The sequence below is a fragment of the Cyprinus carpio genome, chromosome B18 (assembly GCF_018340385.1).
Source record: "Cyprinus carpio isolate SPL01 chromosome B18, ASM1834038v1, whole genome shotgun sequence".
Classification (NCBI taxonomy): Eukaryota; Metazoa; Chordata; class Actinopteri; order Cypriniformes; family Cyprinidae; genus Cyprinus; species Cyprinus carpio.
Genome location: NC_056614.1, coordinates 6886768 through 6914739, shown reverse-complemented (window position 1 = coordinate 6914739; position 27972 = coordinate 6886768). Strand labels below are relative to the sequence as shown.

The 27972-nt window shown below is 36.7% G+C and overlaps 1 long non-coding RNA gene across 1 annotated transcript; it reads right to left on the bottom strand.

Annotated features, from left to right (window-relative positions):
• Positions 1–76: 76 nt before the first annotated feature.
• LOC122140364 lies at positions 77–26976 on the bottom strand. The gene is made up of 3 exons (XR_006157013.1): positions 26868–26976; positions 5552–5649; positions 77–3143 (listed from the first exon to the last, which is right to left on the bottom strand). It is a non-coding gene; the product is annotated as an uncharacterized LOC122140364 (long non-coding RNA).
• Positions 26977–27972: the final 996 nt, after the last annotated feature.

The window sequence follows — 27972 nt, the reverse complement described above, 5'->3', positions numbered from 1 at the left end:
CACAATAATCATATCTTAATCATTTTGCACATATATTTTTGGCCTTTTTAGTTATGATTAAGATAAACAAAGTGGAAAGTTGGGAAAGTTTGTCCAAACACAATAATCATAGCTTAATCATTTTTAAGTTATATTTTTGGCCTTTTTGTGCCTTCATTGGATAGGACATTACAGATCAAACAGAAAAGTACAGGGCAGAGAGAGGGAAACAGGATCAGCAAAGGACCTCACAATGGAAACTAAACTCGGGTCACCAGCTAAAATAGTGCAAAAGTGAAAATTTCATCTGATCAGGAGACAAATATGCTCAGACCAAGCACTATTTATAAGAAAAAACAGTCCAAAACAGATCTGAGCAAATATGTTGGTTGATTTTGATGTGGCAGGACAACAGGAGATCAGCTTTTTCACTGGAGGATGAATTATTATGGGTTACGTACTGCATTTTGTCCGGAAGCGACGGTTTACACTTATAATGCCTTAATGATGGATTCATTCAGCTTTTTATTTCACAAGATGTTAACTGATTAACTGGAGCCTTGACAGTTACTTATGGATTATTGGGATGTTTTTATCAGCTGTTTGGACTCTCATTCTGAGGGCACCCATTCACTGCAGAGGATCAATTGGTAAGCAAGTGATGTGATGTAAATTTCTTCAAATATCTTACAATGAAGATGCCCTGAGGGTGACTAACTATTCTACAAATATGCATTTTAGGTTAATTATTCTTTATAAAAAGAGAAACAGTTTACTTCTGTTTTGCAAAATAAGCTGGATAGCCATGCCAAACTGCAGCTTATTTTGGCAATGAACCGCAGTTTTGTGCAGTTACAAGTTGTGAATGTGGACAGTGTGGTCTAAGGCTGAGATTATACATGTTCCAAGCATGCTAAAACCTTCTCAGGGAATCTGCATCTCTAAATTCATCAACTTCAAAGCAACACTCTTAAAAGGCTATGAAAAAAAAAGATCATTTGGATGACCAGCTAACAATTTTAAATACTTCCCTAATTCACAGCCACATAGCTGCTTTCCAAGTACTAGATTTTGTAAGTATTTTAGGATTTTAGAGGAGTGCACTTGAATGGAAATAAAATAATAGGTTAAATGGTGAGAAATCACAGCTATTCTCTGTAAAAGGGTTTTGCCTGAACTGTAATTAAATCAGCCAGCGGGGGAATATTTCAACAAGCACTGCCATCTCTCTTACACACACACACACAGTCCTCAGGCTTATGGGCTTTGATTCATGGTGTTGTCACCGTACCTGCAGACCAAGCATTGGTTAATGGAGTCTGACCAAACACTCCAGATGTACACACATACACGCATAAAAGTCATTTCTCACCGTTTAACATGAACACAAAAGCACCTTGAGTTAGACATTCATCATCATTTTCACCTCAAATTTAAGACTTTGAACACACACAAACAAGCTCAGAATGTGAGGAGGGAACAATAGATGCTTAGTACCAGAACATCCCGGATCCCACAGCTTTAAATGTGAGCTATTAATAATGCAGTTGTCACATCAAACCCATTCCTTTCCTCTTGCTGAGTCATTAATAATCTGTGCGAGGACAATAAATCTCAAATAAATGTTAAAATGTATGAAACCCAATACTGTTGGATAAAAAGAGTCAAGGTTTTGCTGGGTAGCACAGCCCTGTTTGCCCCTGCTGGTAGATGCTGTAACTACACCATCTGGCTGCAATGAGTATTTTTTGGATGAGAACTCTGATGCAATCCATTTTTTTTTGCAAGCAACTTTTATAATATAATGACATATTAATGATATACAAGTTGCCAGTGCACAGTTATTTTTACAGGGCTCTAAAAGCATGAAATGGACAATGCGTATTAGTATTTGTGGCTTGTGATTTGCTCAAAACAAGCATGATGCAGAACTGAACACCGGAAAGCAGAACACCCAAAAATGGCAGATTTCAAATCATATGTTAAGAGCCACCCAAGCAACTGTAATTGAAATGACCTTGCTAACAGACAACTTTTATTAAATATTATTAGACTTTCTTGGTTAAGAACTAATTAATGAGTCTGTTTGGTTCCTAAATTGGACCAAAATGACTGTTCTGCAAGTTTAGGCTATAATTTTATACTCGCTATTAGATGAGAACAAAACTTGATCTGGATTGAGCTATTTTTGTCTGTAGAGCTACTTTATAGCTGAATAAGAATAGTTTCATAACAGATTAATTTTGCAACATTGACACTGCTACTGAATTGAGTTGAACTGAATCACTTGAGTTGAATAACAACACCATTGCCTTCTGTAGAGCTGCATATAACTGAATTGGACTTCTTTCATAACTGATGAACACTGTTACTGAACTAAACTGAATCAACACAGAACTGAACTAAGCTGAATAGTAGCTATTTAGTTAACTGGCAAATGCAGATGTCCTAGAACCATTAATAAAACCAAATGCCTTCAACCTGTATTAAAAAAATAAAAGGTTTCTTTATCTTAGCACAGGTAGATACACGCTACGGATAATCCCGCATTCCTCTGAGATAAATGCAGTTATCCTCTGTAAATCTGGAGTTTATCCAGGGAGGAGTGTTTGGACATGCAATTCCACTGATATGACCTCTGACTGAAACCTCAAACAATCAATGTCCTGTTCAACACAGTGCTCCATGCATTAAAAGCCAAATGCAGGCCTGAGGGGATTTAAACAGGCCTAATTTGAGCCATCTGATGTGAGACAGACATCAGATGGCTGTTTGTGAGGCAATGCTCTTCTCTCTTTGTTAGCACAAGTGGCTCTTCATTTGCTTTTAGCAGGTATTCTAAAAGAAGCACACCCTTTAAAAAAAATCTCTCTCTCTCTCTCTCTCTCTCTCTCTCATACACACACATACTGTGGTCACTACATATCCTCACACAGAGCTATGGCAAATTCCCAGAGAGGCCCAGCTCTAGAAAGCCACATTTATATGCAGCCTCCGTCCCTGCTCGCTCGTTCACTGTTACAGTCTCTCTCTCTTCAGACCGAGGCTTCCACGTCCTTTGCATTCACACATTCCTAGGTGTTTGCTGCTCTCAGATGCTCTTGTGTGTTTGAACATACCCATAATGTTATACAGGGCAGCTGGGATCCCTGGGATATGATATTCTGAAAAACAGAAGAATAGAGAGAAGAGACAGGGTTTGCCTTTACAAATACAAGCTGCTCAAGAGGGACCCAAGGTCACCAAATTATTGTAAACCAGAAATAACTAAATTATCATTACTGAATGGCGGGTGAGTCTAGGTAATATTTCCCATGTTTCCAAGAAGGTTGAGAATTGAAAAACGGTTCTTATTCAGAACTGTGGCATTCAAAAACAACAACAACCAAAAAACTGGAACTAGTGATTTTCATGGTGTTCTGTTAATGGTTCTGAATGAAACTCCTAAAACCTACTTTAAGCCACATTTATGACATGAAAATTTTCCATTATTTTCATGAGAATTATAAAGGGACCTTGTCATCATTGTCTCACCTCCCTGTTGTTAAAAATCACTTTAGGTTATAAAGGCATCATAAAATAATCAAGCAGTTTAATCCTAATAATTTTCAGTGAACTATACCACATTTTCCCATTATTGCAATTTTTATTGTTTTCTTTTCTGTACTGCAATCTATCTAGTTTAGCAACTCAGCAGCTCATAAACTGAACAAGTTTCACAGGAATTTGATGAACAGAAATGAAATAATGAACAAAGTATCAAAAGTTGCAGTGAGTGGGTACTCATGAATTTCACCAGATTTGTACATTTGTGCTGTGAGATGTTACTTCACTCTATCAAGACACTTGCAAGTTCCTGAACACTTCTGTGGGGACATATTGTTACATGTTGTTTGCCACTGCAAAGATGATCAGTTGTCCTTCTTGTCTCCCTGTAGCATTGTCTTATGTATCTAACATTGCAGTGTATTACTCGGGCCACATCTGCAGTCCTCATGCCTCCCTGCAGCAGGATTATGGCACATTCACGCAGGTGATGAGGGACCCTGAAAATTTTTCTTCTGCCGTTTATCTGAGTCAGTATGAAGGTCTCTAAGTTATTGTAACTGTGACCTTAATTGCCTACCACCTGTAAGCTGTTAGTGTCTTAAAGATTGTTCCACAGTTGCATGTTCTTTAAACAAGCATGTAAAACTTTGTTCCATCCCTTTCCAATAAACATATGTAAAGCTTGTTTTACAATGGATTTTACAAAATTATCATCATGAAAAGGGTAAATTTCTTTTATTGCTGTTTTAAGTATTTAAATTATTGGCATTATTTAAATTTGGTGGCCTTTATTGTATTAAACACTTCTTTTTAATTTGTGTGCTGATTAAATTTAATTTGTGATTAACAATTATTGTGACCAGACAGAATGATTTTATTATTGTATTACAGTAATGTAAAGTATTTTTACATTTTTTTTTTCTTTTCTGGAGTGAACTTTGTCCTAACCATTTCTTCATTAGATTCGCACTTCTTCTGGAATAAGTGCAACATAACGTCCCCCAACCCCCAAAGCTTTAGTCTTGACAAATGTCCAAAGTCTTTTCTCAGTGATTAGAATGTAGCAATTACCCTGTGCTGCACAAATTCCTTCCTCTCTGTCTTTCATGTGAAAAGGTATCATTATAATTTGGCCTGTTGTCTGAGAAAGGTGTCTACAATACACTTCATGGTCTTCTAGAAAAGACTTTTTTCAAATGAGAAGTATTTTAAAATGCACCTAACATTCACTAAATGCACTCAAAGCTTAACAAACACATATTATATTCACCATAAGGATATTTTAGTCATTTTAGTAGATTGTTATGATAGACTCCTCTCTATGTTCACCGCACAGGCTTTAACGTTCACAAAAGAAAAAAATGCAATACATTCCCTTGAACTGAAGTATCTCTTGTAATTTCAATTTAATCTACATGCTCAGCTCCATTTATTTTAAGGAATAGCCACCTGTCATTGTTCAAAACTTGCATGGCTTTCTTGCTTGTATGGAACACGGAAGGAGAAAGTTTAAAAAACTGTATAGGCAATGGGGCTCAGAGTTGTCAAGCTCCAAGAAAAAGCACCATAAAGTACGTAATGTTTGGAATTACATAGGGTGAGTAAGTGGTGGCAGACTTGTTCATTTCCATTTCAAATTTTTAATTAAACATTTTTTATGAATGATAATAACACAGTGATGTGTGATGCTAAAGACACATTAACTCAGCATTTCACACTAGTGTTGCAAGACTGCATATCAGAAGTGACACTAATGTAGGACCAAATTTTTTGGAGGTTTTTAAATATCATTCACACTGTGCAGATAAAATCGTGATTGGTGTTCGCAAGCATCAAAAAGGATCAAGGTGTTCTATAGAACTTTGTGTTCTATTCACTCTCTTTCATATGCATACAAACACACACACAAGAGTGTAAACCAATCCTCGAAACAGTGAAAAACATTTGATCAATAGAGAATGTTTTTATAATTGATTAAGTATGAAAGCCAGAAGCCCTAGAGTGTGACAACATGTGCTGTTACCTATATTCACTGCAGGGTCTGAAGTAATTTCACAAGTTTTAAGCTTAGTGCGACCGCACCTTCAGATTTGGGCCACCTTCATCCTGTAGTGTGAATATCTGTAAAACCAGTTTAAAAAAAAAGTGAGATCACAGTTAGTACATAGGTGTTTCTTTTCCCTTTTTTGGCGTAGATCCTCAAGTGGTCACAATACAACTGGCTTGTGCTATTATTTTCACATTGTGGACCCCAAAGTATGGTGGGCAAAATCAGGTCCACATGGGTAGAAAATAAAAGATTCATTTAAACATCAAACAGAACTCCAAACCTTGACTATCTGGACAATCATTAGAGGTAAATAATGGGCAGATATAGATATTGATATGCAGGAAATGTGTTGCTTTAATAGAATGTTCAAGTGGAAAGGCAAAGCATTTGAGAGGTTTAAAGCAAAACTGTCCTTCACAAGGCCTTTAACCATGTCTGGACTGTGGGATGATTTAAGGGAGAAAATTCAAAATGTAATACGTTAAAACTAAAATTATTACTGTGATAAGTAAATCATACTATAATAATCATTTGTACTCTATTTTTCAAAGTTCTTTAATTTTCATTTTAATGAATAGGTTATTCTATTTTAGCTAAAGTAAGATTTTATAATTAATAACTTTATAATTTTCTAATCTAATTAAATGTTTTGTTTCATGTTTCAAAATGATTAATTATGTGTGGCATTTCAGCACTCACACAAATGCATGAACTCATGCTTTTCACCTAAATCTGGATCTGTAGGTGTTTGTTCGAGCAAAACTCCATTAATTTTCACAATGAGGATATGGTAAGGTTTTTTTTTTTTTTTTTTTTTTGGAAACATTAAACTGAAACATTATTGTTTGCAAGTCTACATTAATTATGAATCAGAGTTTGACTAAGAATCAGGTGACTTTAATGGAAAATTGCTTTTTAGGTTAAGTTTGGTTTCAGATGGATAATTGAAACAATTGAAGTAACAGCTAAGAACATCCTTTTTCTTCTCAATACTGTTTTTAAATAAATATTCCCAATTTCCAAAAGCAGCATAAATTAATTCAGGACTTTATTAGCTCCAGAAAAGCAGGCACTGAGATGACTTTGACACCCTCGCTTTAAGCCAATAACACATCGTTCAGTTGAAGTGTGTGTTAAAAGCACACAAGTTTACATGTCATAAACTCACTTTCGCTAGGCTGTGTTGATGGATTGTGTGTGTCGGTCTGCACAGGTAAAAATGCTTATACTTCACTTCTTACAGAGACATAAAGGAGCTCTAAAGGCATACGTAATTGTTGCACACACTCACCTGGGCCTGTCCCTGGTGCAAAGTGTGTGTTAGTGCATGTGCGTGCTGTTGGCAGGAGGGTCACGGAAAAACCCAACCACAAAAAAAAAAAAAAAAAGCAGCCAGACAACACAAGAACACCTGATCACTGTCATAACACGCTGCTCCCATCCCTACACACAAACACAGCAATAAAAACACATTCACTGCAGAACAAAGGGCTTGCGTGTATTATTACATCTACAGACCAATAAACTCAATTACAGTATCAACCTCCTCCGCACACTGTGTTCAGACACTGAACGTATACATTCATAATCATGTATTTGGGCTGTCAGCATGACATATCAAACAGGGACAGCAATGTCCCCCATTATGAAACAAAATGGGAATATAATGGAAAAATATAATGCGATATATTAAATAATACATTTATACTGCAATACATGCATGGACCATGCATGGCTATATACATATTAAAAATATATGCAATGAGGACAAAAGCTGCACTATATAGCTTTATTGAATTTCTCTATCTTGGATTTGGATATTATGGATTTAGCTGAACACATATTCATAAACTTTATCTCACTGTAGTGTTATAGTTACACATTTCATATATGAAAATATGCATGATGCTGTGAAGAAAACCGTGTTTCCTAAAAAAACAAACGTAAAAAGGATTTTTGGACAATTGGATGTCTTGTTGATGGCAACATGGTGAGTGGAAAATAAGATTTGACATTTATATTTATTATTAAAGATTTATTTATGGGGTTTTGGCCTTTGTTTTAGGATAGGACAGTATATGAGACAGGAAGCGAAGAGAGAGGAGGACAGGATTGGGGAAGGTCCACAAGCTGGGACTCGAACTTGGGATGCCCAAAGCTCAGCGGCGCTATATGTGGGTGGGCTGCCCATGAGAATATTAGCGCTGACAACATTTTTAATTTAATTGAGAAAATAAATAAATACACACACTACATAACAAACATAAATAAATAAATAAATCCCTATAATTGTGATTATAAATTATATAGAAGTGTATTATTGAATATATGACTATACGTAAATAAATATAGTCACATTTTTCAAAATATGAAAAGCGACAATATATATTACTCAGTAAATTGTAATATATTAGCACAATAGGTAACACTTTATTTTGATGGTCCCTTTTAAACATTCTGTTGACAATAAGTAATGTTGCAACTACATGTCAAAAAACTCTCATTAGAGTATTTGTGGACTGCCTGCTTAATATCTGCTAACTCTTTATTGAGATGGTCTCCCAGCAGACACTCTACTGACTGTAAGTAACTTTGCAAGTACATGTCAACTTATTCTAACCGCAACCCTACCAGTCTACTAATACACTACTACAACTCTAATGAGAGTTATAGAAATGTAGGTGCAATGTTACTTACAGCCAACAGAATGTGTTAAAGGGACCATCAAAATAAAGTGAAACTAGACAATATATTATTCTCTTTATTTTCAATAAACATTAAATAATGTAATAGATTGAGCATTAAAATATGAGGAAATATGTGACCCTGGACCACAAAAGTAGTCACAAGTCACACTGGCAGGCTATATTTTTAGCAATAGCCAACAATATTTTGTATGGGTCAAAATTATCAATTGAAGATATTTTGTAAATGGCCTACCATAAATATATCAAAATGTAATTTTTGATTAGTAATATACATTGCTAAGGACTTCATTTGGACAACTTTAAAGGCAATTTTTTTTTTTTTTTTTTATAATTTTTTACAATTTTTTTTGCATGCTAATAATCCTGATTTTCAAATAGTTGTATCTCGGCCAAATATTATCCTATCCTAACAATCTTTCAAAAACTCAGTTTCAAAAAATTTACCCTTATGACTTTTTATGTGGTTCAGGTTTTGTGGTCCAGGGTCTCATATGGAACATATGGAATCTGACACAAAAATGTATAACATATTTTTAATTTTGTCTTTTTCTAATCCTTGCATGTTGGTATTATTATTATTATTATTATTATTATTATTATTATTATTATTATTATTACAAAATAATTGAAATACTACATGGAATATTTCAAATACTTCAAAATAATAATAATAATAATAATAATAATAATAATAATAATAATAATAATAATAATAATAATAATAATAATAATAATAATAATAATAATTTGTCACTCTGCAGGGCAGAAAAAGAACAGCAAAAAAGCTGAAAGGTTATTAAAAATGTGACCTGCCTGTTTGAGATTTTCTTTTCTTCAACTCTCCTGACTGTGGTAAAAGCTTTATTCTCCATTTCTGAGAAGAAGGGGCACTTCAGATTCTGTGTTATGTGTGTCTTAGTGCGAAGGGTCTGAGTAAGGTTTATTAAAAACCTGCTGGGGGTCTTTCTTTCTTAGGATCTCTGCAGGACGCATAGCTGCTTAACAAGTCTCTGTACAGCCCAGCCAGAACAGAAGTGAACAAGAATTTAAAGAACTACATGTTAATTACAAAACAAAACACACACCAATCTGCATTGGAGTGCCAATTTAATAAACTATGACGTGCTATTTATAAAAAGATAAAGAGAAAAGAACAGTGTGAACTATGGTTCACACTCTGACTTAATTTATGCATGATTAAACAACATTTAACATGCTGTTTGTAGACCAGCAACATCACAGCTGCATATCACCTACACCGCTAAGCGTGAGACAAACAAAAGAAAAGAAAAGAATAAATGCATATTTTAGTAACAAGCATTACGGTCAGTAGACTAGATTTTTATTCAGCAAATGCAAATGCATAAAGATGTTCAGTAATGATAATGATAATCAGCGCTTGTTTTTCTTCTCAGCCAGAGAGCAATGTAAATATTTATAAAGAATGAATGAAAATTCACTTGTAGAAGGATTAGATAAAGTAATCCTGGACATGCCTGGGGTTACCGATAAACCATCATCAACTGAATGGCCAACTGCAGTCTATTGATTCCCAAATATGCTAATGCTAATTATTGATTTTAGACTGATTGCAGATTGATTTTTGAAGTTAAAAATCAATATGTAGTCAGAATCGTTTACTTTAACACACATTCTAACTATGAATGATGTATCATGCACATCGGCAAACTTACAAAATGCATAGCTTGCATTTCTGTTTATTTTAATGCCATTTGCATTATTTGTATACAATTTAAAAAACTTATGGAGAACAGTCAGTTCAACATCCACCCCATGTCACTATAATTACTGCAATTAATTTATTTTTTCCCAAGATTCCATGTATTCTGTTTAATCAATTGTTTTATTACATTGTAATAATCAAAAAGAATGTGTAATTAATTGAATTCATGCAAATTTAACTGAATAATTTATTAACAATAATAGTGCTCTTTCAAATGTGTGTGGTTTAACTGACTGTTGACTGATTTATTGTTTCTGGATTCCATGTTTTATGATTTAATAACAAATGTATTATCAAAAACAATGGTAATGAAAATAATGTACAAAATTGTAACAATTTAATTAATCTTTTAAAAAATTAACAAAAATTTTATTTATTTATTTTTATTTGAATATTTATTGCACAACAGAGGTTTACTTTTTAAATGAAAACATAAATGAAACTGTTTGTAATATTGTGTGATATTCCTTTAAAATCGATTTTTAATAAATAGTATTATTTTTATTATTATTTCTCTTAGAAGTACATTCTACTGTACTATTGTAATATATTTCTGTCCTAATTTCTTAGTTTTAATCTGAAGTTTCATTTTGATAAATTGTAGTGGAGACCTTTGAGTTTCTGTCTGTATCTGTAGTAGTTTTATCAAATGAAATTGTGAAATGAACTGTAAGAGCAGCTCTAGAGTTGAAGTTATATGTAGGCTATATGTGAAAGTGTGTTTTTTTAAAACATTTTACATTAAATGTATGATTTATGTCCACATTTTATTTTGTCAAACATTGCTGATGCTAACAAATCCAATTAATTCCCAATTGATTTAATCTACATCTCTCCTAGCTGAATATCTTGTTTATTTAGAAATATGTCACATTACAGAACTAAAACGAGTTTCCGCTGTTTTATGTTCACTGCCAACATAGAGCAGTGAAGATGTTGTACAGTGACAGCGGGGACACCTCATTCTCTTTCCTCCATACTCCTTTACACTGTCTGATGTATGAATATATCAAGAGTTTGAGATGGACAGGAAAGTAGAGTGAGCAGGAGATGTAAAGGGGCCCTCAGTGCTCAGATTCTCTAGTTAGCTGTGGACTGGAGGGTCAGTGGACTGAATAGTAAACTCTTTGATCACAGAGGAGCTCAGTAACCTTCAGCTCATGCAGCAGACTGGAAACACATTGGGGACAGACAGGGAGGGAAAGAGAGAAAGACAAAGACACAGAGAGAGAAATGTCTGTTGCTCTGAGTTTGTGTTGTTTCTTGCTGTCTTCGACTCTGCGGTGTGTCTGATTGTTGTCACCATGGTTTCAGGGAAGGAGGGACCGTCGGCCATCAAGTCATAAGTTAAATCCCTCAAACAGCAGGACGCGAGTCTTTGTGTTGCAGTGCATGCAGTTTTCGTGTGTCTGAAATGCAATTCAGGCCAGTGTATCCATTTCCTAGGCCACAAAGGATATACACACCCACAAACACAAAAACACACAAACGTACACACACAATACACCTTATACAGCCCAATAATACAAGCCATTCTCTCTCTGCACAAAGGCAGCTATTGTCTCAGCACATAAAAGACTAATATGAGCTGCCCTGCCTTCAGCTTCGTAGAGATGAAATCCTGTTGCCACAAGCATCACGCACATACAAACACACACACACACTTACTCAAGTTCATAGAGCCAGAACCTTCTGAGCCAAAGACCGATGTAGTAAATATTTTACATTAAAACAGAAGAACAGCTAAAATACTGCACAACTGATAGTAGGTCAAAGAAATATTCTGGCTTCAATAAAATTGTACCTGTATCATGCTGTTGATTATCGCAGAAAACACTTATGAGTTGCTAAATCATTTAGAGGTGAAACTATTTAAGTTATTGAATATCTGGTTATGTTTTTGTAGGCTTTTCTAAGCTATACAGGTTTAATAAGCTATTCATATTAATACATGTTATCAGGACACAAATCAAACTTTTTGGCACACCACCCATAGCTATTTCCCAGCCATAAAATCTTTTACAGCCCATGAAACTGTATTGGCACTATTTCCTTAAAACAGGTTACTACTATTACTACTTCTTAGGAGTGAACTAATTGGCGAAACATATCTAATTGCATTTTTTAATCTATCTAAAAAATAAAACATTTTAATCACTATATAAAAATCTAATATAATGTAAATATTTTTTTTAAATAATATAAATGTTTAATCTCTCTTTAAAATAAAACATTTTAATCTCTCTTTTAAAATCTAATTTTATAATAATGAAAATTATTATTATTATTATCATATGAAAGGATATTTAAAAATTATTAAAATGCTTTAATAAATGAGATTAGATATGTACTTTACTATATTTTTACATAATCATTAGAGCTGCACTATAATTGTTGCATCTTGAGCACTTTGTATTTGCGAATAACTGCATACCTGTGACTAATGAAACTCAATAAAAAAGTTTAAGCCTCAAATAATTTTCATTGTGTTTATTTTAAACTATAATCAAAGAAGATGCAGTACTGGAATAACGTGCAATGACAGGTGGGTAAATTTTCCTCTCCATTTCCTGTGAGGTAATGTGTCGATGTTCCTTTATTTCCTATGCCCTAATTGATCGTGTTCACTCCCTTCGGATGGTGGAATACCCTGTGAAGTCCATTTCGCAGAGCACTTGCGGTCAAATTGAACACACCTAGTGTATATTTTTCACAGCTACACTACTAAACTTTGGCCCCTCTATCGCCATCTGTTGTTGAAACATAAAATTGCTTGTCTGTTACAAAGTAGCTCTTTTATGTCAGTTGTGTTTTGCTCATGTTTGCTAGTTAGATCAATGGTTTGAAGAATCAACATGTTTGCGGTGATCACCAAATCAGATCTGTCATACTGCACTAGGGCTCACCGACAGAAAGAAGATCTTCCAACAACAAAAAAAAAATCTGAGAACAAAATGTCATAGGAGATTTTGGCCGAGGCTCTGTCGCTTTCCCTGCTTGATACCCGTTGTTCAAGGTCTCTTTGTTTTGACAGTGGGTAAATCTCCAGAGGTCAGTGAGAGAACCAAACGGCATGACATGTCCATGTTAAATGTTAGCTAGCTGACTAATTCCAATTCTGTGCAACAATACCAACTACTGGAGCAGCAGGCTGCACGCATTCTTTTACATATGTGATAAACTGACTTTCTTGATGTTTATGGATGTAAACACGCAAGAACAAATGATTTAAGCCTGAAATTCCTGACCAAATCAGATCCAACAACTCAAAATTTAAATCAGTGTTGAAGGATTGTTGAAGTGAATTAGGATAAGGCAATAACACAGTTTGAAAAAAGATTTTTAATAGAATTCTGTCATTTTTAATAACAACAACAACAAGTTCTTTATAACATTTAGCTTGCTCCATTAGACTTTTGTAAGTGGATTACTCGTAACACAATTAATTAACACAATTATTTGTTTATAGAAACTGGGGGACCATTTAAAATTATTGTCTGTGATAACAGACACCATCTCACAAAAAACCTATATAAAAACAAAATTAGCCAAAAAACATTAACAATATAAATAAAAACAGACAACCACAAATATAAAGTTTGTAACAAAACTAAAAACATAACCAGAGAAAATATCAAAGAAAACCATATCAGCCTTAAGGTGAGAGAGTTTACACACAGATTTTACTGGCAGACAGTGTGAGGGCCTGACTCACACTTTTGTGCATGTCGGAAGCACTTTTTAGAAGTATTTCAGAAGCACACTGAAATGATTTTGCTGCTTGCACTTCAAAATTCATGAATACAAGAGTTTCATATTCATAACCACAAAAGAGAGTGCAGTCAGCCTCTCCACTACAGGACCTGACAGAATACAGGCTACAGATCAATGTCTAGAAGCAGAACTCTGGTTAGGTCAGGGGTTGCCAAGGACAGCAGAAAGGCAACACAAAGGTCACAAGCCTTATTGTTATGAGAATCTTAGTACAAGCACAACATCACACAATGGCAATGGCGTCCATAACCTACTGCCTGACCTGTTATTCTCGCTACAGAGTCAGCAGAGGAAGGTCAAAGCTCCAGCAGGAGATCTGCTACCCTGCACAGCACAAACTCACATGCTGGGCAGGCCATTTTCCATTTAGACAGCAAATGGACATACAATGCTATGAGCCATTTGGTAATTACTGAAATGTTATGAGGCACGTATAGTGAGGTTTTGTTGATGATTGTGAGGTCTAAAAAATAACTTACTGGCTGAAATTGCTTCAGTAATGGACAGTGGCTCCACATGTCAGAAATGCAGGGATTCCATGTTTTAAAACAGAGTTTCTCCCATCACTATTTAACTATTAGCTATAGATTAATATAAAATGCATCATGAAAAAATACATATTCAACAATGGGTTTTTTTAGCCATACTAGCCTAGTACTCCCTAAATGTAATCCCTAAAATACCAACATAACAGAAACTGTTTCAAACTTTTTCAAACAACAGTATTACAGTTTGTTACATTAGTTTTAAAAATTTAAATGAGAAAGGCATAAAAAATGTGTGCTTTTTCTGTGTGTAAAGTGTTATATTTTGAGGTATAATAAGGTGGTGAAAGTGCTGCTGAGCATAACAGTTTTCCACCTTCTCACTTGCTCTTCAGCTTCTTATCATTCTGACAGCTCCATAAAGAAATGCTGCAAAAATAAAAGAGTGAGCAGCATGCTCAGTGTGTGTGTTTAACATTCGTCTTCCAAAAGCAAACACACAATAGAGGTGTGCATCGGGTGCAGTTCATGAATGTAAGCATTCAGTGTATGCATTCAATAACAGCACTGGTGTGTTGGGCTGATGCCCAGGGTAAACAGTGTAAGTGTATGAGTGCCTGCATTCGTGTCCATAGATCTGCACGCATTCATGTCGATGCGTGTAGTGAGTGCACTCTGTGGTTTCGTGGCTCTCTTCCTTTCTGTTATGCGTAACCTCTGCTGTTGGGCCGTTCATATGCTGATAGACCTGCTGTGTGTTTGCTAAATACAATCAGAGAGACAAAAGACCCTCCTACCGGCAAACACTCACACTCAGAAATACAAAAACACTGAGTGTCTCCTCTCAAAACACAGGCACATTGAGAGTTTCAGTCCCCCTCGCTGCGGTTAAGGGTTGCTAAAAGTTTGTGTGTGTAACGGACCCTCAGGAGGCTTTGAAGATGAATAATACAAACAGAAATAACTTCCAATTAATCAGTTAGTATGAGATCATGCCATTAGTCTTCAGCCAAAACCCAACCTGCCTCACTCTCTTTATGTGAGATTTAATGTATTTAAGATTAAAATTAGTTGGCCACAATATATTTTCTTAGCAGTGGATTATATTATATTATATTATATTATATTATATTATATTATATTATATTATATTATATTATATTATATTATTGTAAGGATTGGACTGTCTTTGTTGTGTTTCTCCTTCATGTGCCCTTATTTGGTCGTTCCTGTTCCTGTCCTCATTGTATCTTAAAGGGGTCATATGATGCGATTTCAAATTTTCCTTTCTCTTTGGAGGGTTACAATCTCTTGGTGTATAAAGAAGATCTGTGAAGTTGCAAAGACTAAAGTTTCAAATCCAAAGAGATATTCTTTATAAAATTTAACACTCGTCCACGCCCCCCTGAAACGGCTCGTTCTAACACGCCCCACATACTGTATCTACGTCAGTATGTGGGAAGATTTGCATAACTCCGCCCAGATGTTCATGCAAAGAAAGAAGGCGTACCTTTTATTCTCGTTGTAGTATTGCTGTTGCCGCCGGGGCCATGTCGTATAGACGCTGAGTGTTTCACAGTGAAAGCGAAACTACTTTGTTTGGCCTTCCAAAAGAGGACAACATCTGCAACGTCATGCCTGGGGGTGATCCGTGCTGGTCGCTGAGGAAATACATCAACTTTGCACTGTGGATCGCTGAATTGGCTTTCACCATGGATGAGGCGACATCCAGCCCGGGGTCGTCACATGTGGTTGCTGTAAGACCAAGCTAGAATCTTTCATAGAATCCACCTGCCTCCGGCCTCTGCTCACTTGTTTCATTGAGAAAGCGAAACTACTTTGTTTTTGCCTCCCAAAAGAAAACATGACTAGAAATCATGTTTATATCACGTTTATATGGGTTCTATGTTTTTGTCTCGTAGCTCTGGCCGGACAAGGCTTCACAATATGTTAAGAGGCGTAACATTTCCTTCTCACGCTTGAGGCATTCGGCCAATCACAACGCGCTGAATAGCTGGCCAATCACAGCACACCTGGCTTTTCAAAGCGATGAGCCTTGTGAAAATCGATGCGTTTCAGAAGGCGGGGCATAGAGGAGAAATGTACAGTATGTGGAAAATAATGTGTTTTTTTAACCTTAAATCACATAAACACATTTCATTACACCAAATACACAAAATAATGTTCTGTTTTGCAGCATCATATGACCCCTTTAATTAGTCATTCTGTTCACCTGTGTTCCTCCCAATTACATCAAGTCATGTATTTAGTTCCAGTCTGTGTGTTCCTCCTTTGTCGGGTCTACCAGTTGTGTACGTGTCTCTTCCTTCCCTTCCAAGTGTGGATTTACCCTGTGTGTTGGATTTATTAAATGACAGTTTTGTTTATCCACGGCTCCTTTGTTCCTTCTGGCAGCGTATCGTGACAAAAGACCCAACCAAAACAGTTCATTCTGCGTGTTTTCCCCTCCGTTTGTTTTCTGTTTTTCATTCAGTGTTTTTTGTTTCCATAGTGTTTCCTTCCCCATGGATTCCCTCGCCACAAAGTTCACCTCCCTTGCCCGCAAATACCTTTCCCTATTGGCAGGGGTGGACTTACCCATTTGGCAAAGGTAGGCGACTGCCTTGGGCCCCCAAAAGCCAAGGGCCCCCTAAAATGCTTTTCATATACGAGATGTGCATTAAGCACGGACACGCGAGCAGTTGCTGTTTATGGTGTTTATTACCACGACAACTGTCTGCGTGTCCGAGTTGAATGTACTTCTTGTGTATCCTTGTGTATCCATTTGCTTGTAGCAAATGAAAATATTATGCATCTGAAGCTGACTGCTGCACGAGTGCGAGGTCTCTCTTTCCCAGCGCGCGCACACACTTCTCTCTCTGCGTCTGCTCTGTTCAGGGAGCGGTTGAAAGGAGCTGCGCTTTCAGTTAAAACACAGATATGTTGCTTCTCTAATTTTACATGCAAGTATAGCCGAAATCACAACACAGCTATTGTCTTTATCTTATATGTAGCCTATTTAATTTTTTATCAGACGACGGCATGATTATAAATCAGGATTTTTGTGCAGATTAACATCTTCCAAGGGAGAGCTGGTTAGTCTTAATGGGTCGCGTTTCAGTGACTATTGAAAGTGACTACTCAATGAAACAGTTTTGAGAATTTAGCTGCATCAAAATTTCTGTGTGTGGCACAGAGAGGCAAACAAATGTTATAATAAATGTACATTTTGCATGTTCAGAAGAAGTGAGCTCCCCTGTCCTGTGAAAATGCAAACAGGTAGAGAGAAGTATAGAAGTAATAGGAACCTAGTATTTCTATGGGTTATTTTTCTTTTCATGTGTCTAATAGACATGAACAAGTTCTTTGAAGGACATCTATGACCTATGAAACATGTCTACTCTTCATGCTCTGTTAACAATGGTTTCATTAATAATAAACATATATTACATAAAGCATCCATATTTGTCCATGCCCATGTTGATTAGATTAAAAACTTGAAGGCCCGGTTTCACAAACGGGGTTTAGCTTAACGTAGGAATAGGCCATAGTTAAATTAAGATATTTAAGCAACTTAACAAAAATTGCTTACAACTTACAACTTAACAACAAATGCTTAGAAGAAAACGTTACAGGTGTGCATCTTGACACAGAACAATGACACTGACATATTTAAAGATGTCAGAGCAAGTTATTTTCAGTTGAGACAGCTCAAACATGCATTTTAGTATGGGACTAGCTTAACCCTTGTCTGTGAAAAAATGGGGAAAAGTGTTTATTTAAGTTACATTCGGAACAGATAAAAATGTGTGATTAAGTTGCGAATATTCATGAGTTAACTCATGACAACTCATGACAATCATGCGATTAATCACGATTATATATTTTAATTGATTGACAGCCCTAAGTTAAAATGACTAAAATAAAATGAAGGCTTACGCTGGTAACTCATCAGTGGACTTTCCTCGTCAATATAGGCTATATATTTTCACACTTTTATCATTCTCACTAATTGAAGTTTTTATATGAATGAACCATTGAAGGGAACTGATTGTCTTCAGAAAAGTTTTGATCACATTTTCATTTTACCTGATAAAGTATAATTAAAGAGCTGAGCTGCTTTGTTTACAGCCATTACCAGGGAAACCACTATATTGGTGACGTTCCAAAACCACCTCCTACTGGCAGAGAATGAATGTGCATTTCCAATAATCCAGTCTGCATTTTGTTCAGACCAATGTGAAAATTCACCCACATAAGTCTGTTTTAAATAATTTAATATTTTATACTTCTGACTCATCCCTTTTCTTAAAAAAATGGTTTAAAGGTTCAATTGTGAGGTTTATCATTTTATAATTTATTTTGTTTTTTGTTAAAACTTGTATCGCAGTCGTAAATCAATTGTTATTTTGTGGTCTACAACATGAAATAATAGTGTCTGCTAAATGAATAAATGTAAATGAAAGAATGCCATTATAACATGTACAAACCCGATTCCAAAAAAGTTGGGACACTGTACAAATTGAGAATAAAAACAGAATGCAATGATGTGGAAGTTTCAAATTTCAATACTTTATTTAGAATACAACATAGATGACAAATCAAATGTTTAAACTGAGAAAATGTATAATTTTAAGGGAAAAATAAGTTGATTTTAAATTTCATGGCATCAACACATCTCAAAAAATTTGGGACAAGACCATGTTTACCACTGTGTGGCAACACCTCTTCTTTTTATAACAGTCTGCAAATGTATGGGGACTGAGGAGACAAGTTGCTCAAGTTTAGGAATACGAATGTTGTCCCATTCTTGTCTAATACAGGCTTCTAGTTGCTCAACTGTCTTAGGTCTTCTTTGTCACATCTTCCTCTTTATGATGCGCCAAATGTTTTCTTTGGGTGAAAGATCTGGACTGCAGGCTGGCCATTTCATTACCTGGATCCTTCCTCTACTCAGCTGTGATGTTGTAATTGATGCGATATGTGGTCTGGCATTGTCATGTTGGAAAATGCAAGGTCTTCCCTGAAAGAGACGACGTCTGGATGGGAGCATATGTTGTTCTAGAACTTAGATATAACCTTTCAGCATTGATGGTGCCTTTCCAGATGTGTAAGCTGCTCATGCCACACGCACTCATGCAACCCCATACCATCAGAGATGCAGGTCTCTGAACTGAGTGCTGATAACAACTTGGGTTGTCCTTATCCTCTTTAGTCCGGATGACATGGCGTCCCAGTTTTCCAAAAAGAACTTTAAATTTTGATTCGTCTGACCACAGAACAGTTTTCCACTTTGTCACAGTCCATTTTAAATGAGCCTTGGCCCAGAGAAAATGCCTGCGCTTCTGGATCATGTTTAGATATGGCTTCTTTTTTGACTTATAGAGTTTTAGCCGGCAACGGTGAATGGCACGGTGGATTGTGTTCACCGACAATGTTTTCTGGAAGTATTCCTGAGCACATGTTTTGATTTCCATTACAGTAGCATTCCTGTATGTGATGCAGTGCCGTCTAAGGGCCCGAAGATCACGGGCATCCAGTATGGTTTTCCGGCCTTGACCCTTACGCACAGAGATTGTTCCAGATTCTCTGAATCTTTGAATGATATTATGCACTGTAGATGATGATAACTTTAAACTCTTTGTAATTTTTCTCTGAGAATCTCCTTACTGATATTGGTCCACTATTTTTCGCCGCAGCATTGGGGGAATTGATGATCCTCTGCCCATCTTGACTTCTTAGAGACACTGCCACTCTGAGAGGCTCTTTTTATATCCAGTCATGTTGCCAATTGACCTAATAAGTTGCAAACTGGTCCTCCAGCTGTTCCTTATATGTACATTTAACTTTTCCTGCCTCTTATTGCTACCTGTCCCAACTTTTTTGGAATGTGTAGCTCTCGTGAAATCCAAAATGAGCCAATATTTGGCATGACATTTCAAAATGTCTCACTTTCAACGTTTGATATGTTATCTATATTCTATTGTGAATAAAATATAAGTTTATGAGATTTGTAAATTATTCCATTCCTTTTTTACTCACAATTTGTTCAGTGTCCCAACTTTTTTTTGAATCGGGTTTGTACATAAAAAATGTAGAAACATTGGACACAACAATGTGGCACCATTTTGCAGCAGCAAGCATCACAACTAAAAAGGAACCTCAAGGTTGATCTAGGTAAATGTGTGCAAATGTATAGGGACCCATTCATATATTTGCCTGGGGCCCCCAATTCACTAAATCCGCCCCTGCCTATTGGAGTATGTGGTTGAGTTCAGCCAGCTCGCCATTTTAACAGCGTTCGACAAAACTGTCCTGAACTCATTGTTCTGGATCGGGGCAAATTACTATCATCCTGTCGACCTCCCAGACACCTCTGGACTAAGCTGGAGGGAAGCCATTATCTGGAGTCTGGAGAGCATCTATTCCCGATCCAGAGCCAAGCCAGACCCAGAGCCCAGCCCACCATCAGTGAGAGCGTGTAGAGAAGGCTCCTGTTCCCACATCCAGCCCTGAGAGGGCTCCTGGTCCCAAGTTAAACCCGGAGGCTCAGAAATGCCCGCCCACCCACCCTCTTCTGCCTCCTCCACCACTGTTGTCTGGCAGCCCCTCTGTTCACCCTCACCCCACCATCAATACGGTGTGAGCTCAGCGGGTCTGCCATCCTCCATCGTCACAGTGGATGCAGAAACCCTGTTCTCCACCTCCAGCCTCTGAGACCCAGACTCCAACTCTGACCATCGACCCAGCGGCTCCACCATGGCTACTAGCTCCCTCCTCTCTGCAGTGGCCCATCAGTCCATTGGCTCCACCAGGCTCCTTCGTCCCTCCGGCTCTGCCTTGGACTGTCATCTACCATCCATCGCCTTGGGACTCCACTCCTCTAGCTGCGCCTCATCCCTCGCCGGAGCCATCTGCTCCGCCTCGCCCCTTAAGATCCTCCCCGTTGCCCTGGCTCATCGGCTCTCCCTCTCCACCTCAGGCTCCTCCACCACCTGCTCCGCCAGCATTTATCAGCCCCCTGGAGTTGTCAGCCCTTCCTCCTCCATGGCTCCCCCTCCGTCGGCTTCACCGTGGGTCGCCATTATGGCTGTGGCCTGGGTCCCACCTGGCGCCACATGCTCCAAGTCCCTCTTGTCATCTCCCTGGCTCCTTCCTCCATCTGATCCACCCTGGCAATAATCTAATTTGGACAATTGCTTTTAATAGTTACTCGGAGAAGAAGATGGAATATACCAATAAAAAATAATGAAATATAGAGGACTAAATAAAAAATGGATATGACAGCAAGTCATACTCAGAGAAGTATCAAAGAATACTCAAAGAATACTCAACACTGTATGAAACACAACACACCGCCAGAAATATGAACCTTACCTTAGGCTGTGCATAGGTTTTGGTTTTGGTTTGCTGTCATTCTGTCCAAACAAGGTTTTTGAGGCTGCAAAATGAATGCTTTTGAGGTCAAATGTATCAATTTGCCAAAACTTCAAATGTCTTAACATAAAATTAGTGAAATTGTTAGCATTTAGAAATTGGAAGTAGGCCTAAAGCTTGGACTTCCAATGCTATTCCTGGAGGGACTCCTTTCTTCAGAGTTCTGCTCCAAACTGCTCCATCACACCTGATTGGATGTTTCTTAGTAAGCCATTGTGCAAACTATCTATCCAAAATAGTATGTGAGATTAGAATAAATGTGTAACAAAGCAGTTCTTCTTAAACCTGTCCTGGTGAGCTCCCAACACTGCAAATTTTTGACTAACATGGCTAATGACTAATATTGACAACAACCCATTGTCCTTTGAAGGAGGTTTTGGTTCATAACAGAATAGCACAATAGAAAAAGACATATATCCTCCATCAGCTATTAAGTGCATCATTATGCAAAAACTTAAAAAGTTTTTCATATGAAAGACCCATTTTTAGCACATGATTCCCGCAAACAACTTTAGCACAAAGTCCAAAGAATCCAAAGATTTTCAAAGATATAAATGTTTCAGTATTAGTAGCAAGTAAACTTAATGCCTTGTTGACTATACAGCCTTTCCCACTGAATTTTTATTTGGATGAGTTACCACTTAGTTGCGAACTCTATGCAGTAAAATAATAATAATAAAGTACTGGCTCTGTGAAGGCCTTTTCACACTGAATACAATGCAATACAATGAAGCGAATCGCAGATGAATCGCTGACTGAGAATGCATTTTACACCTGCATACTAGGTGGCACATTATTCAGCTAATCTTATTGTCTTTGACCACTGAGAAGCAGAATCACATAAATGTTGGTGAAGCCAGGCTTGATTCTATGCAAAGGTGCAAAGCATCCTCAAACAAAAGCAAGCGCACACTCAACTGAGACTGTAAAAATAGACTATTGGCAAAACATATTTGGCAAACGCTCTAATGCATATTTTTGTTCGCGCCCTGTGGAGCGTCAAAGGTTTCTGTTTACAACATGATTTTGCAGCATTGAGCAATGTAGCCAATCGCAGGCATGTGTTGATTTCTTGAATGCAATGGTCAATCATAGGCATTTAAGTTAGGCAGAGTTCACTCACCACTCAAATTACATCTGCATATTAATGCAAGATTCACTCCAGAATAATCAATGATTGGCATAGTTATAACCAAAGCAGTGGACAGGTCAAAAGAATATGTCAAAATAGATGTGCATTAAGGCTAGAGCACCATCACTAGTTTTAGAAGCACCCTCAGTGATTTAATTCTAAGACCGGGCCTGTAATAAGCACAGAATAAGAAAGAAAATGGATTTCTACCAGCAGCTGTGATTTTTATTACTAAATGATAAATTGGAAAAGAAAAAGACAGCATTACTGGGTACACCCTATTCTTAAGGAAAGACAATAGCACAGGAAGTTCCATAGATTTACAGTGAGTATGTTATCATTATATTTGCCTTGTTAGGAAAATAAGCAATGTAGTATGCTGTGCTTAAAGAATAAAACATTGCATTTTTCTTAATGATTATAAATAATACATTTCTTTGGTGTTAACACTGGTTTTTGAAAGAGTTTTCTATGCTATAGACCCACCAATCTGCCTTTTGTACGACAGCAGCACCTCTGGACACGTGATCTAAAGCTTGAATCTGATAGGGAGGCTTGTTTCATAGCAGGGCGACTAATCGTGCGGGGAGTGAATAGTTCCATAGGGATCTATTGTTTTGATTCACGCTCAGTGTGATAGGCCCATGAGACTAGCCAAAACTAACTTTGTCTATAAAGCCTGATTTGAGCTGGCAGAATCATGTGAACTTTGAAAATCTCTTGACCTTTAACCTAAATAGAATTACACTGCGGCTGCGTCCGAAAGCTTATGCAGCTGACTTTTTCTCTCGCTGCCCTATAAGGCAAGGCAGCATTTGTTCTCAAAGGTGCTACCAAAACATGACTTCGGGACTCTGAGTGGCATAACAGTCTAATGATCTACAACAAAATAGAGAGACTGCTGGTATTAACTAAGCAAATTTTTAATTACTACAATACTAATTTCATAGAAATTAAAAGAAAAGTGGAAGAAAGTTGTTTAAAAAAAAAACACATTTACACAAAGACCACTGACCAACAACTGCAAAAAAAATTTAACTCAGCTCTCATGAAATTGAATGCAAAGGATAGTGGGATATCATAGGCAGAGGAGGACACATCTATGCTGCCTTTAAAAATTGATAAGATGACGGTATCTCAGTGGACATGCTGTGACACAGTCATTGGATTTGGACATGCCTTGTTGCGTTCCTACCATTTTATGCAGCATTTTTCAGTCATGGGATACAGCCAGGATCTCCACATGATTGGTGTTTCAAAGGGAAACCATGGCCATGCACTTCATCTTTTTTCCCCTCATTTTCTGCACTGCTTTGCATCCAAAACTAAAAGCATGGTAATATGTGGTAATTTCAGCTTAGAGTACTGCTCTCTTTTTGGTAGTTAAAAGAATAATAAAATCAGCAAGCATATTAAATAAATACATGTAGAATTAAATGAATGATGGTCTCTGTCTATAAAAATCTAATTTAAAATTCTGATTTATTAATAAACTCCCACTGAATACCAAATTTAATTACAGAATTACAAAAACCTATGCAGAGTGTTTTAAGGATGATTGAAGAAGAAAGTCACTTAGAGATGGGGCAGCAATGTTTTCTCTTCCGGGTAATTACGAAGCGGGTATTTTTTTTTAAAATAGGCCTCCCATGGTCTGTACCACTTCTTACCTTCTCACAAAATAAAAGAGAAAGGGCTGAAAAGAGTGTGTGTAGGTGTGAAAGGATGGCGACCCCCCGTGTCGAGGTAATTACTGCCCCTCTCTCTCTGTGTGTGCTTAGGTGGAACACTCATTATGCTCGTGTTCTCATGCGAACACACACAAACACATGCGAACCTCATCTTTGTCACACACACATACATATACTGTACAGTCACTCTGTCCTCAAACCAAACAAAATAAAAACAGCACTTTGTCTTTTCTTCATATTTTTTGTTTACATAGGAACTTGAGACATGCATCTGTGATTGGGATTAACTCTTTGTGGTCCACATTAAAACACTGAACACACACAAGCATTTGGAGGAGGATAGTGTAGCGTCGAAGGATGAAATGTGAAACGGTCTGTTCCTGTATACCCTCAGAAGGCCCCTCACTCTCATAAACCACACTGGGCTTTTTCAGCTCCACTGCATACTTCGATCTCTCACATACACACAAAGCTCACAAGGGCTGACTGCTAAATCCTTCAGGATATTCTGGTATGTAGTTTCTATAATAAACAATGTATATGCTTGTAAATCAGGTTACAGTAATTGAGTTTTTCTAGTGATTGACTTTGCTTTCCTTTTTACATTAAGCACAATAGTGTATCATAACATACAGTATAAAAATGCACAGTTCTCTATTATGAAGAATATTAAAAAAAAAAAAAATTAAGCCAAAATTAAGCTGATAAAACTTTACATGCAAAATATGATGGAGGTTGGGAAGGAGGATTGGAGACTTGAGGACAGAGATGTGATTAAGGGCTTGGTTTTTCATTAGTGGGTCTATACTCCCATCTGCAGGTCACACATGAGATGATTTTTTTTTTTCTTTTTGGTTTGGTCACTTGGCTGCTAGTGATCCTCGAAGTGTCACACAAAGGTCAAATTCATTTCAGTTATTACAAACCCACAATCTTGGATGATTTGATTTATCACTACATTCTAAAAAGACATTTTCGAATACATATATGACCACAAATAAATGTATGGTTGCAAATAAAAATAAAACATTTAAGATTTTTACTGGGTAAAATAACTGTTTGAATTTATATTTTATTTTAAATTATTGCTGTGCTGGCAAAGCGGAATTTTCAGCATCATTTCTCAAGTCTTCAGGGTCCCACGAACCTTCAGAAATAATTTTAATATGCTGATTTGAATTATTTAATGTCAAAAACAGTTGATACTAATCAAAAGGACACAGTAAGTATTTTCATGCTGTGGCATGACCTAAAACAGCCCATCCAAGCTCAAAAACCCTCCAACGTGGCTGAATTAAAACAATCCTGAAAAGAAAAGTGGGCAGGCACATAATGGCAGGCAGGTTTAGACGGCTTTTTTCCCTTAAAAAAATCAAATCATTATTCCATAACTGCATTTTGTATTTACTCAGGTTATCTTTGTAATTTTAAAATTTGTTTGATCTGAATCATTCAAGAGTGACATGCAAAAAATTTTAAAAAGCTGTGTGTGGGGGCAAAAGGAAGGGGTCAAAAAAATTTCACAGCTGTGTGTGTTAAGCTTTTTACTTCATATAAATGGTTTTCTTCTGAAATTTAAAACCATTGTTCCACCGCACCAAAAAAAAAAAAAAAAAAAAAAAAAAAAAAAAAAAAAAACATTGAAAATTGCATTTAAGTATATTCAATTGCAAAACAGTTAAATTGTAAGAATATTACTATATTTAATGCATTTTGATTAAAATAAGCATAAGAGACTTTAAAATCTTAGTTATTCCAAAATTTTGACACCCAGTGTATAGTTGTTTATGAGATCATTGAGAGCAATTGTTGTACAACTGATTTCAATGAACCAAACTGAAGAAATTTTAATTATCTCCTTTTACCTTTTTGAAAAACAATTAATGTAATTTAGCGTGCATCAGTTGCAAACATCCCTCCCACAGTCTTCAAATATAGAAGAGACAATGACACCTCACTTGCATGTTGTAATGTTGCAGTGATCTGTCAGTTTATATGTATATAAAAGACCTTTGTTTTTCATGTTACTCTGATAATTGCAGAGTAACATGAAACACACTGTAAAATGCTGTCTAAACTGACAGATGATCTGACAGATAAAATGGCAATATAGCCCTTGTGACTACTAAACTCAGCCTCCCTTACTTGTTTACAATGTCCTATTAAAAAGAGGATTTCACCCCAGCCAGACTCTGGTGAAGACAGATAAAGGGGGTCTTCACCCACTGCCATTATACAATCATAGCCCATACAAAATAACTAATCAAGAAATGTATATAAGCATCACATGCACGATGTAAAAGCAGGGCTGAACTCACCCTGAAGATGTCCTCTGTCATTTCCTAACTAGAAAGTGTGTCAGTATGCTTCCCAACTTCAAGCCTGTAGATGAGATGTAGGGCAAAGGCATGACAAAATGACTCTCAAAGGTAAGTCTGACCAAAAAATTTAAAAGTTGGAACATGTCCTAACATGACCAACCTGGCCAAGACCACTAGGAAAGCATCATACCACCAGAGGGAGACAGAAACGTGATAAGCGATGTGGAGATGCGTGTGGGGGGCACAAAGGATCTTGAACATAGATTAGCCAAATAAAATTAAGCTCCTCAACCAACTCAAAAAGTCTATACCCATATTTGCTTGGTATATGTACAGTTTTGTCACTGAATAGTCATGGAATTCATCATTGGAAGTTTATTGAGCAAACTGAAAGTTTTTAAATCATTATGAATAAACTTTCAATTTTTAACTTTCAGTTTTCAATTTCTTGTATGTGCATGTGTGTGTGCGTGCGTGCATGCCTGTGTGTGTGAGTGAGTGAATTTGCTATTTGCATCTGTGTATTGATGTGTGCATGAGTGGACATTTTACATAATTCTGGATTCTTGTGTAATTTAACATTTTAATTCTGTCTGAATCTGATCCCCTGTGGCATTGATGGTGGTAGTATAAGACTTTGTCTTGCAAGAAATCAATTTGAAGCCAAATTCTCCACATCACACAATCACTGCAAGGTTAGGCCTGTCTTGTTCCAATGCATTTCTTAAACATGTAAGCAAGCGACAGCACTAAAAGAACGTTCACAGCTGCAACTACTATTGGTACTCTCAGTGATACTTGAAATGCTACTGCACATTCATCATGGGGAACATGTCAGTATTTAGCAGCTTCACTGTCATGAATTGCTTTCTTCTCCTTACTTCTTTTCAAGAAGTCTATGTCACCATGAGCTCCTCTGCCTTCAACTCCATTTATACCGTGAAAGAAATTATAGAAGAATCCTGAGATATTCATCATCATTAAAGGTGTCTGTTGCTATGTTATTCGCCTTACACAAGGCTCTGCAGCACTCTGTTGTTAAGTTATATCTTGTTGTTTTGTACTGAACTGCTTGTCCCAGGTAGCTGCAGGTAATTATGGA